The sequence below is a fragment of the Narcine bancroftii genome, chromosome 11 (genome assembly GCF_036971445.1).
Source record: "Narcine bancroftii isolate sNarBan1 chromosome 11, sNarBan1.hap1, whole genome shotgun sequence".
NCBI lineage: Eukaryota > Metazoa > Chordata > Chondrichthyes > Torpediniformes > Narcinidae > Narcine > Narcine bancroftii.
The window spans coordinates 58,991,375-59,004,925 of NC_091479.1; the positions used below are offsets into that span (position 1 = coordinate 58,991,375).

The following is a 13,551-nucleotide window of genomic DNA, read 5'->3' on the forward strand; positions in this document are numbered from 1 at the left end:
ATTCATGGATATTCTGGTTATTGTTAACGAGCTGCCAGACAGCGTGAGAGAGACCACTATGTTAACCTCCTTCATGAAACAATTAGATAACTACATGGATTTGTGGGGTGGTGGGGGGTGATGTTGTTGGTGGGAAATTGGATTTAGGCCTAATACGGGTACGTGGGATTAAAGCAGAGGAATGTTGTTCAACACAGACGAGCTGGGACTTTGGGCCTGTTTCTATGCTGTGGGATTCGATGACTCGAGCCAAGTTGCTCTAAAATTGGCCTTGTCCCAATTCAGTACATAAACTCAAGGGTCTGCTCCATGCTATTTAAAATTCAGTAGAGTTATGATTATCAATTGTCCCATCTCATACCCCAAGAGATGACTTCCCTGGTGCTTTCCTCCTGTTATCATGTCTATCCCTTTCATATCTTGTAGCTATTTTTCCAAGAAACCACTTATTCCACTAAACTCCACCAAATATTTTCCCTTCAGCTCAACACCATCTGCAGAATCAACCTGGGGAAACAGCACCTCCAAAAAAAGGGATATCATTTTAAAAAGAGACCAGATGTCCAAGAATACTCCTGATGTTGTCTCACCAGTACCCTGTGCTGTAGCAGTAGTGCCTCCCTGCATTTAAATTCAATCCATCTGGCAACAAAGGCCAAGATCTCATTTGTCTTTTCTATTAACTGTTGTATCTGCAAATGAACATTTTCTATGACCATTGCCAAGCTTCTCTACATAAACACATGCTGCAATCTTCCACCATTTAAAAAAATTACCTGATTTTTTGTGTTTTCTTTACAAGTGGATGGTTTCACATTACCAAAGTTGTACTCCATCTACAGACCCTTGCCCATTCAATTAACCTACAGTACAGTACCTATATTTCTTTGCAGACTCTCTATCCTCTGCTCAGTTCTCTTTCACTCAAATGAGTCTAATTGGCAAACTTAGATACATCATATTTGGTCCTCTCTTCTAAATTATACATTTATTTAGTGAAACATTGCGGATCCAGCACTGATTCAGCAGGACTCTACTCAACACATTTCCCTAACCCTCCACCTTCTGTCGCTTAATGTTTGAGAGTAAAACACGAAAATCTGCAGATGCTGTGATTGTAGTAAAAACACACTGAAATGCTGGAGGAGCTCAGCGGTAAAAGACAAAAGACATTTTGCTGACTTTTAGGGCCTGAGCCCTTCTTCCAGGAATAAACAGGAAATCTGAGAAACTCTCAGAATTCAGACAGTGTTGGCCAGGGAGGAATCCACACCAACAAATGGTGTAAAATGGATATAAGGGACGATGTAAGGGTGCAAAAAGTGACAGGGAAGGGAGAGACAGAGCTGGGGGAAGGTATTGGAGGAAGATGTGAGGAGAGGAGGGTGTTTAATGAAAGCTGGAGAAGTCGATATTAATGGAGCATTAAATGAGAACTTACCAGTTTGAGTAATGGGAGTGGGGAGATCCCACCTGCACATGTGCAGCCAATCTTTGAATCTCGAAAAAGACGACCACTGGCATAATTCTGTCAAAAGAGCATTTTATTGTGAGGCATAAATGCAACACTAGAAATTACCTTAACAACATTTGAAGTAATTACAGGAGACTGAGGAGTTCTCGTTTAATGCTCCATAACTTTTCGTAATGCTCATTGGTTCGCTAAACATTCAATTGGAAGCCTGCAAAATTGCTGCAGTGGAATTTTGCCCCTCCGTCCTCAGAGGTTTATTGTAAAACCTGTTAAAAGTTCATTCATTTGACCACCCCACCTGACAGATGATATCCCAAATGGGGACTTACACCGTACTAGCAGTAGATGTAGCTGCCACTCTGGTTGAGTGAGCCCCAAATCAAGTGTATCCACTCCGGCAAGCCTCATGGTCCTCGTTAGCCATCTGGCCAAGGTCTGAGAGGATGCCTGCTGATGCGGTTTTGTGTAACATATAAACAAGAATCTCTCTTCCCCTCTGATATCATGAGTACATTCAATATAATGTCTCAGATACAGCACCACACATAATCTTTCATCCTTTTGATAAGCGTACAATTTAAACTTTGTTCCCACATTACCAGGTTTATATTTCAAGTCATGAACAAGAAATTCAACAAAATAATTTTCTCAAATTATATAGTCCAAGTGTAAACAAGTTAAAGTCTGTATTCTTTGGGCCAAAGTCAAGGCTACAAGCATGAGCAATTTCCAAGATAAGTCCAAAGTGTATGCTGATGTCAAATGTCGCAACATATCCAAACAACTTTAAAGTCCCAGACAGTGTGATAACGTGGCATAGGTGGATGTAAGTGAAGTACTCCCCTCATAAATCTAGAAATCAGAAGATGATTCCTGACAGAGTGTTCGATGTCTTAAAGAGTCAGGAAAGCCGCCAAAGCACTCTTGGCCATATCGATAGCACCCTAACTGGCTACATGAACATAAAAAAAATCAATGAGGAAATGCAAAACGTCTGAAACTGAAATATAATTAACATTTAAACTCTCATTAAAACAAAACAGTTTCCATTTGCTTTCTCCATGAAGCACAAATTATGTCCACCGTTTTCAGCTGCAACCCTTTTACGCCAAACTTTTCATGCCAGTCCTCCAACATAAGAGATTGAGATGAGGAAGGAGAGATACTGGCTGAACTAGCAGTTCCTTGCTCCTTCTCAAAAGTAAAGGCCGTTCTAGCAGTATCCAATTCAACATTGGGAACCAGGACTGGGAAGGCCAATTTGGTCCAGTGGCCCTGCCCTCCCGAACTTTGTGCAAGCATTTCTCATTAGTGGGGAAAGCATAAAAATTTAGTTCTGCCCAATCAATCATACAGGCAGCTATGGTTTCTGCCTGGAGGTTTGGCAACCAGAGTACATGTCTCAGTACTTAACGAGATGCAAACATATCAATCTCTGGCAACCCAAAATTTTGTACTATCAGATTAAAACACTTTTCCCCAACATCCATTCTGTTTGATCATTGAACTTTATAGACATCAAATCCTCCTGATAGTTCAGATGCCCTGACAAATATGCAACTGTAATCCAGATATTCCCTTCAATACACCAACTGCACATCTGTATTGCGAGCCAGTTACATGATGGGGACTTCGAACCTCCCATTTTATTCAGGAATGCTACTGCTGAGTTGTTGTCTAACCTCATCAACACATGTATACCCCTGTTATCTGCACAGAATGAGTTCAGTGCCAACTGAGCTGTCAACATTTCTAGGGTTAATGCAGGATGCTGATGCCAGTCTAATCTCTTGGATAGTCTATCTGCCACCGGCAGATGTAGTTAAGTCTGTGATGCCCCATCCTTCACCACAAGCATCTGATCAGATTTCCATGTCAAACTTTCTAATCTCTTTCATGACATAAACTTCCAACATATTTGTTGTCCACCATGCAAATTCTACTCTAGCCTCTTGCGATAAGCTCATAGGTCTATCAAAATGACCCCTGGCGGCCTTTAAGGCTTGTACTTTATCTCTTTCCAGGAATCTATATTTTAGCAGACCATACTGGGAAAGCAGCTGCAATTTCCAATTATCTTTGCTACTTTATATATAGAGGAACATGATTCTGCAATCAAAGCACCACAAGCCTGAAAAATTTCCATCTTTTTATCTTCAAGCAGGGTTACTCTTATAGATTCCGTATTTAAGAGGAACCCAAGGAATTTGATTTCTCTAGTTGGGCTGAGAACTGATTTTTCTGGGTGTATAACAAATCCCAGCTCCTGCAGTGGCGTTCACTGTTCTCTGTGTTTCGCCCATGGACCTGTTGATCACGATAGTGTCATCCAAGTAACCCATCACCATATGACCCTCCTTTCTGAGCTGGGAGAAAACCGGTTTCAGCAATTTTGTAAATATACTGGCCGCTGAACTAAGTCCATTAGATAGTACCTTATATTGCCACAATTTGTCCTTCCAAATAAACTTCAGGTACTTTCTAGAGAGCAGGTGTACAGATACTGAATAATAAGCATCTTGTAAATCAACAGATGCCATAAAATAACTCTTACGCAATAAAGGACTAATGGAGTGAATTGTGTCCATTTAAAAATGTTGGTATAAGACATACTCATTTAGGTCAGATAAATCTAAGATCATTCTCGATCCCCCGCTTCTCTTTGGTCTTGTGAATATGTTTGAGATGAACTCATTCTCTTCCTGGCAGCAGTGTTCTATTACGTTTTTGCATTTTAAAGCCATAATCTCTTTATGTGTAGCTTCCATGAGCTGTGAGCTGCGTATATAATTGTATAAACCCTTACTCTTAACTGGAGGGAATTTCTGTGGGTCAAACTGAACTTGATACCAGACACTATGCTGTACATTAGCATTAGTAGTAAGATTACACCATTGGCTAAAGAACATTGTCCACAATCTTATCATCATAATTAGAAAATGCAGCTGTCGATAGGTGGTGTCCATTTTTTCTGTGCACTTGGCTGGTGTGGCTGTGCAATCTGGGTTGACCTCTGCGAGGAGCTTTGGGCGGGAAAATTCTGCTGCCACTGTCTCCACATAGGGCGTTGCCCTAAAAAATGCCTGTGTGGTGGTGCTGCCCGAGAAGGATATCCTCTCTTAAAGTCCCCCACGTACCTGCGATAGGGATGAAACATAGCAGTTGCTCTGGCCTGTACATTCGAGCCTCTCACCACTCTAGCCATTGCCTTCTGCTCCTCATTCAGGTCCTTCACCTGTTCAATAAGATCATCACCAAAGAGAAATTTAGTGACAGGATTAGTGGGTTTACATAAATGAGCATATAGCGAACATTTAGATCAGGCTTTATCAGCTTCTTCCAGAAGGCATTAAGTTTGTAATTGGCGTGGGAGAGCAATCCCAGCACATCTGTTATATCTAACAACAGTGTCTGGCCAAACACAGTGATATCTTTCAGCACAGAGCCCTGTAATCTTCACAGCTTCATGTCCTTCATGGGGATGTTCAAATTGTCCCATATTGCGGGGTTTACTTTTGGTACATCCAGCAGAGGGCAATTGGCTGGACAGAGATATTTTTTAATCAAGTCCTCTAGCACCATCTCTTTGAAGACATTAAATACCAGATAAGATATTAACCCTGCACTTTCTTCATCGAGGGGTTGCCCAATACCCCTCAGTACTGCAAATTTTGCTGCGATTGATGGAACTTTTCTCTCATCCCGACCAATGGGAGAAGTGTATTGGGGTTAGGGTACTCGATTTCCATATCCGGCCCCTCGGGCTCTACCTCGTCCCATTCATATTGGAAATAAGATTCCTCCTCCTGCACAGAAGGTGCTTGTGGTTTACTCATGATTCCAGATATTGCCTTCCAACTTGTCCAGTCTTAGCGAGATCTCCTTATTAGTCATAGGCTTTGCACTCTGGCAGGCTTTTGCGACGGACCCCGATTGACCGGGTGTCCGTGCTTCAGAGACACTTTTCTCAGGCTTTTTGTGTGGCTGGAGGTCATCCTCGCCCATCGAGTGGGAGGATTAACTATGCCCAACGAGTGGGTCATAGAGCGTCCAGGCCTTGTCTTACTAAGTGAAGGCATCTCCTCTTCAGTGCCACTAGAACTGAGGACACATGCCCTCATTAAACTCACCTCCTGCAGTGGCATTTCTGTATCACTGCCTGACATGTTGGACCCCAGTTTCAGCGAAGCTCGGTCAGTGCAGCCTACACGAGGGTACGACGTTGTCGCCTGATCCCACCCCCAAGGAGGTAGATTGCCTGGCCCTGACCCAACCCCCAACGGAGGTAGGTCGGCGTTGTTGCTTCTCAGCAGTTTGACTGCTTCCGGCCGGCTTGCTTTGGTGCTTCGATTGCGCTGTGCGCTTGTGGCCTTTTTGCTGCACTCCTCCCTAACCTCAGGGCGTGGGAACCTCCCACCGGCTGCCCTGGATCGCTTCCTTCAAGGGAGAGCCTCTCTGGGGTTTGTGCTCAGCCTCCATAAGTTGGTCGGATTGTCTTAAACGTTGTTTATTGACTTTTTTCGACCTTTTTTGATGCTCAAAATGGCTCCGGTGCTGAATGCTCCAAGTCAAACCGATGGGTGTTCGTCTTCAGGCTCCTGTACCTCCTTACTTTTTTTTTTTTTAAATTTTTTATTTTTCACACCATAAATCACAATAGCCATGATATACACTTTTTCTTTTCCACACATTTACAGTGACTTTTTCTCCCTCCCCCCTCCCTCCTCCCAAGCCACCCCCCCACCCCCCCCTCTCATCCATTTTAGGTATACAATCTAGGTTGCATTAATTCAGTTAGACAATGTTGTCATTCAACAAAAATACACCAGAAATTCTACTGAGTCCATTCTTTTCTTTTCTTCTCCTTCCATCAACTTAGGTAATGTTTGTTCCCGGTAGGTTTTCGCTATTGTATTTAATGTAAGGCTCCCATACTTGTTCGAATATTTCAATATTATTTCTTAAACTATATGTTATTTTTTCTAATGGAATACATTTATTCATTTCTATATACCATTGTTGTATTTTCAAATTATCTTCCAATTTCCAGGTTGACATAATACATTTTTTTGCTACGGCTAGGGCTATCTTGACAAATCTTTTTTGTGCATCTTCCAAGTCAATTCCAAATTCTTTATTTTTTATGTTACTTAGGAGAAAGATCTCTGGATTCTTTGGTATATTGTTTTCTGTTATTTTATTTAATATCTGATTGAGATCATCCCAAAATTTTTCTACTCTCTCACATGTCCAGATTGCATGAATTGTTGTTCCCCTTTCTTTTTTACATCGAAAACATCTATCAGATACTGTTGGGTCCCATTTATTTAACTTTTGCGGTGTAATGTATAGTCTGTGTAACCAATTATATTGTATCATACGCAGCCTCGTATTTATTGTATTTCTCATCGTTCCAGAGCATAACTTCTCCCATGTTTCCTTTTTTATCTTTATATTTAAATCTTGTTCCCATTTTTGTTTAGTTTTACCATTTGTTTCCTCATTTTCCTTTTCTTGCAGTTTAATATACATATTTTTTATAAATCTTTTGATTAACATTGTATCTGTAATCACATATTCAAGGTTATTTCCCTCTGGTAAACTCAAGTTGCTTCCTAATTTATCTTTCAAGTAGGATCTCAGTTGGTAATATGCCAGCGCTGTATCTCCAGTTATATTGTACTTATCTCTCATTTGTTCAAAGGATAAGAATCTACTTCCTGAAAAACAATTTTCTATTCTTTTAATCCCTTTTTTTCCCATTCTCTAAAGGCAAGGTTGTCTATTGTAAAAGGGAGTAGCTTATTTTGCGTCAATATTAGTTTTGGTATTTGGTAATTTATTTTATTTCTTTCTACATGAATCTTCTTCCATATATTGAGGAGATGGTGTAATACTGGAGAAGTTCTATGTTGTACCAATTTTTCGTCCCATTTATATAATATGTGTTCAGGTATCTTTTCCCCTATTTTATCTAATTCTAGTCTCGTCCAGTCTGGTTTTTCCCTTGTTTGATAAAAATCTGATAGGCACCTTAATTGTGCGGCTCTATAATAATTTTTGAAGTTTGGCAATTGTAAGCCTCCTTGTTTATACCATTCTGTTAATTTATCTAGTGCTATCCTCGGTTTCCCCCCTCTCCATAAAAATCTCCTTATTATTTTCTTTAACTCTTTGAAGAATTTTTCTGTCAGTTGTATTGGCAATGCCTGAAATAAGTATAGTATCCTTGGAAAAATGTTCATTTTAATACAGTTTATCCTTCCTATCAGTGTTAGTGGTAGCTCTTTCCAATGCTCTAAATCGTCCTGTAATTTTTTCATTAGTGGATTGTAATTGAGTTTATATAATTGGCCTAGATTTTTGTTTATTTGCACACCTAGGTATCTTATTGCCTGCGTTTGCCATCTGAATGGGGATTCCTCCTTAAATTTTGAGAAATCCACGTTATTCATAGGCATTGCTTCACTTTTATTTACGTTTATCTTGTATCCCGACACTTCTCCATATTCCTTCAATTTCTTATATAGTTCTTTTATTGATAGTTCTGGTTCTGTTAAGTACACTATCACATCATCCGCAAACAGACTGATTTTATATTCCCTGTCTTTTATTTTTATTCCTTTTATATTATTATCTCTTCTTATCGATTCTGCTAGTGGTTCTATAGCTAGCGCAAACAATAATGGTGATAGTGGGCATCCCTGCCGCGTTGACCTGCTTAAGTTAAATTGCTTTGATACATGTCCATTTACTGTCACTTTCGCTAACGGTCCCTTATATAATGCTTTAATCCAATTAATATACTTCTCCGGTAAACTGAATTTTTGCAATACTTTGAACAAGTAATTCCATTCTACTCTGTCGAAGGCCTTCTCTGCGTCTAAAGCAACTGCTACTGCCGGTGCTTTATTTCCTTCTACTGCATGAATTAAGTTAATAAATTTACAAATATTGTCTGTTGTGCGTCTTTTTTTGATAAATCCAGTTTGGTCTAAATTTACCATTTTTGGTACCTGTTCTGCTAATCTGTTCGCTAATAGTTTAGCTATTATCTTATAATCTGTGTTTAGCAGAGATATTGGTCTATATGACGCTGGTGAGAGTGGATCTTTCCCTTGTTTTAGTATCACTGTAATTATTGCTGTTTTACATGAATCTGGTAAGTTTTGTGTCTCATCAATCTGGTTGATTACATCCAGGAGGGGCGGTATTATTAGGTCTTTAAATGTTTTGTAGAATTCTATTGGGAGTCCATCCTCTCCTGGTGTCTTATTATTTGGTAAATTTTTTATTATCTCTTGTATTTCTACTGTTCCAAATGGTTCTGTTAATTTATTTTGTTCCTCTATTTGTAGTTTTGGTAGTTCAATTTTAGTCAAAAATTCATCTATTTTCCCTTCTTTCCCTTCGTTTTCGGTTCGGTATAATTGTTCATAGAATTCTCTGAAGTTTTCCTTAATTTCTTTTGGATTATATGTAATTTGTTTGTCTTTTTTCCTTGTTGCCAATACCATTTTCTTAGTTTGCTCTGTCTTAAGCTGCCATGCTAGGATTTTGTGTGTTTTTTCCCCTAGTTCATAATATTTCTTTTTTGTCTTCATTATATTCTTCTCCACCTTATATGTTTGTAATGTTTCATATTTTATTTTTTTATCCGCCAATTCTCTTCTTTTGGTTGTATCTTCCTTTATTGCTAATTTTTTTTCTATGTTTATTATTTCCCTTTCCAACTGCTCTGTTTCCTGATTATAGTCCTTCTTCATCTTGGTTGCATAACTTATTATTTGCCCTCTAATGAATGCTTTCATTGCGTCCCATAGTATAAACTTATCTTCCACTGATTCCGTATTTACTTCAAAGTACATTTTTAATTGTTTTTCAATAAATTCTCTAAAATCCTGTCTTTTAAGTAGCATGGGGTTTAATCTCCATCTATACATTCTTGGAGGGATGTCCTCTAGCTCTATTGCCAATAACAGGGGTGAGTGGTCCGATAATAGTCTAGCTTTATATTCCGTTTTCCTAACTCTCCCTTGAATGTGGGCTGATAACAGGAATAGGTCTATCCTTGAGTATGTTTTATGTCTAGTCGAGTAGTATGAGTATTCCTTTTCTTTTGGGTTTTGTTTCCTCCATATGTCCACAAGTTTCATTTCTTGCATTGATTTAATTATAAATTTGGTTACTTTTTTCTTCCTGTTAATTTTTTTCCCCGTTTTATCCATATTTGGATCCAAATTCAGATTGAAATCCCCTCCTATTAGTATGTTCCCTTGCGTATTAGCTACCTTCAAAAAGATATCTTGCATAAACTTTTGATCTTCTTCGTTAGGTGAATATACATTAAGTAGATTCCAAAACTCCGAATATATCTGACATTTTATCATAACATATCTCCCTGCTGGGTCTATTATTTCCTCTTCTATTTTAAATGGCACATTTTTACTAATTAATATAGCCACTCCTCTTGCTTTTGAATTATACGATGCTGCTGTTACATGTCCTACCCAATCTCTCTTTAATTTCTTGTGCTCCAATTCAGTTAAGTGTGTTTCTTGGACAAATGCTATATCAATTTTTTCCTTTTTCAGTAAATTTAGTAGTTTCTTCCTTTTAATTTGGTTATGTATTCCATTAATATTTAAAGTCATATAGTTCAGCGTAGCCATTTTATATTTTGTTTATCTTCTCTTTCCGTTTTTCCATCATTACCTTTCCTCCTTTTCCATTTCTGTTTTCTTATTTTCAACTCTTTATAAGACAACATTCCTACAACATCCAACATTTTCCTTATTCTCCTATTTATATCTTCTTTATCCCCAATCTCCCCTTCCCCTCCTGAGTTGTCCTTTATCCCTTGTCGGACAACCACATCTCCCTTCTCCATTTGGATTTGCGAATCCACTCGCAAGCGTCAACTGATTTTGCAGTGACCGCTCTTTTCCCCCACCCAGCCCCCCCCAGAAAAGATTTCGCTTTTTATATGTCACAAAGGTCACTCTTTTAATTCCCTCTTTATTCTCTCTATTCCATTACCTTCCCTTATTAATTCTTGTCTATACTCTCTATGTTTTCCTCTAATTACAGATACTTTCACATATGCCCATTGTCTCTATTCACTCTTATACCTCTTTACCCGCATACATATCAATCGTGGTCATTTTTACCCTCCTTACCCGTCTTCATCCCTCAGTCTATTTTTGTCTTTACCCACATACATATCAATCGTGATGATTTTTGCTCTCATTACCCGTCTTCATCCCTCAGTCTATTTTTGTAATTGTTCTGCAAATTTTCGTGCTTCTTCTGGATCCGAGAATAGTCTGTTTTGTTGTCCTGGAATAAATATTTTCAATACCGCAGGATGCTTCAGTGTAAATTTATATCCTTTCTTCCATAAAATCGCTTTTGCTGCATTGAACTCTTTTCTCTTCTTTAGGAGTTCAAAGCTTATATCTGGATAAATGAAGATTTTTTGCCCTTTATACTCCAGTGGTTTGTTGCCCTCTATTACTTTTTCCATTGTCTTCTCCAGTACCTTTTCTCTTGTAGTATATCTTAGGAATTTTACTACAATAGATCTTGGTTTTTGTTGTGGTTGTGGTTTAGGGGCCAATGCTCTATGTGCCCTTTCTATTTCCATTTCTTGCTGTAGTTCTGGACATCCTAGGGCCTTAGGGATCCATTCTTTTATAAACTCCCTCATATTCTTGCCTTCTACATCTTCCTTAAGGCCCACTATCTTTATGTTATTTCTTCTGTTATAATTTTCCATTATATCTATTTTTTGGGCTAGTAATTCTTGTGTCTCTTTAGTTTTTTTATTAGATTCCTCCAATTTCTTTTTTAAGTCTTCTACCTCCATTTCTGCTGCTATTGCCCGTTCTTCCATCTTGTCCATTTTTTTCCCCATTTCTGTTAAGGTCATATCCATTTTATTTATTTTCTTTTCTGTGTTGTTTATTCTTCTTCTTAAATCATTGAATTCCTGTGTTTGCCATTCTTTAAATGACTCCATGTATCCTCTAACAAGAGCAAGTATATCCTTTACCTTGCCTTTCCCTTTATCTATTTCACTGTATTCTTCCTCTTCTTCTTCCTCTAGGTTGACCATCTGTTGTTTCTTTGCTGCCCTTTCCTCCTCTTCTTTCTTGTTTCCATTGTCTTCTGTGGTCTCTTCTTGCTGCAGGTGTTCTGCAGCTGTCGTTGCCGGCTGTGGAGATCGACTCCCCAGCTGGTCCCCCCTCCCGTCGGTGTGTTTTTTTTCATGCGCATCGCGCATGCGCGAGGAGTCGCGCATGCGCGGTTGCGCACTTTTACTCGGCTCTGTGAGCCATTGTTGTAGTTCTCTTTCTACCGACCTGAGGTAGTGGGGTCTTCTCTCCACAGCGGGCCTCTTCGGACAGGTAAGGCCTTCACCTTTTTCCTCCGTTGTCTTCTCTTCCTCTCTTCTTTCCGTTGATTTTGATTTTTCTCCTTTTGTCTCCATCTTCTTTCCACCTTTATACTCACTCTTCTTTAACTTGTATTTCTGTGCCTTTGTATTTTCTCTTGTTTTTCCCGACTTTTCTGGAGAGGGCTGGAGTTCACCGTCCGGCCACTACTCCATCACGTGACTCCCATCTGTACCTCCTTACTAATGGAGAGGAGAGGGCATGGCCTGGTTGGTGAGGATCCTTGAGGATAGAGGCTGCTTTCTTGAGATGCCGCCTCATGTCGATGGCCTTTATGGAGTGATGACTAAAGCGTATGATGGCGCTGACCAGACATTGATGCTGTGTTATTTTATATCATTAAAACTCCAGCAATAAGCATATTGGAAGTCTTTAAGTCTTGCCTTTACCAAGTTCTAGTGCATATTGTTTAGATCCTTGTAAGAACAACAAATTCTGGAGGAGGCAATGGAGGCAGATGCAATTACAACATTTAAGAGTCTTTTAGATAGGGATGTGGACAGGAATGTTTAGAGGGATGTGACCAAGAGTTTGCCATAATTTTGCTTTCCAGTAGATTCCTGAGCCCAGATATCATTCAACACCATTTTTTTAAAATTGCCTAGAATAAGTTTAAACCAGGTTTTTTTTTAAATTTGCATATGGTAAATGTACAGTATTTTTTAATGACATTATGTGGGCAGAATCAAGACTACTATATTAAAAAAATGATGAAAGCTAACTGTACATTGAACAACTTCAGAAGGGTTGTAGTGGATGATGCTGCTCTGCCAAATCTCAGGTGATCCACTTCTCACTGTTCAACTAAATTGTTGGTTATCAGATTCATAAATAAAAAAGCATAATAAAATAAGGAAATTAACTCAGACTCACCACAGTTAACTAGTATGTCCCGAGACTCCTTTACTTTTTCTAGTGTTCTTTCTCCTTTGCTGGAGAGAAACAATGTATGTAATTAAGCACGCATAAGATGTCTCTTGAAAATAAGTATTCACACCATGAAATTTAAATTGCTCAGTTGCTTCTGTTATTTTGCTCAATATTGCTTCCAGTTTGCTTGCAGCCAGATCTCTCAAATTCTGTAGTGAAAAGATGAAAAACCAGTTAATTTGTCTTTGGCAGTTTTTACTTTGAAAGGAAAACATTTGACATAGACTGGAGCAAGTTTGCTGTTAACTTAGCCTATCTGCCACGTGTAAAGGAACGATTCCCTCAATGCCAGGTCCTCTCTGGGGCTCTGTCTGAGTGCAGCAAAAGTCTGATCAGCTAGCACTGTTAGGACTTTGTTAATACTGGGCTCAGAGAATTTCCAGCATGTTATGTTTTACTTGCATCACCCCAAAGCACATTGCTCTAATCAAGTCATCAGCCCCACTGCAGGCCTCCTCTAGCTGATTAGCCTGTTCTGGAGCCTCTGATGTCGATACAAGACCCACATAGTTGCTGTGGGATAAGTATTGGTTCACACTCAAACCCTAACTGTCCAATGCCTCCATTAATTTTAAAGTCCTGAATTAAGACACCTCACTGAGTATTGTCTGCAAACTTGCTGATCCAATCGCCACATTGTTGTCCAGATTGTGGATCTAGATGACAAGCTACGCTGGTCCCAGCACCGAT

The 13,551-nt window shown here is 39.1% G+C and overlaps 1 long non-coding RNA gene across 1 annotated transcript; it reads right to left on the minus strand.

Moving 5' to 3' along the window:
* Positions 1–1,443: 1,443 nt before the first annotated feature.
* Positions 1,444–13,130, minus strand: LOC138745469 (uncharacterized). Its single transcript, XR_011346293.1, has 3 exons — positions 12,805–13,130; positions 4,612–4,709; positions 1,444–1,528 (listed from the first exon to the last, which is right to left on the minus strand). It is a non-coding gene; the product is annotated as an uncharacterized lncRNA (long non-coding RNA).
* Positions 13,131–13,551: the final 421 nt, after the last annotated feature.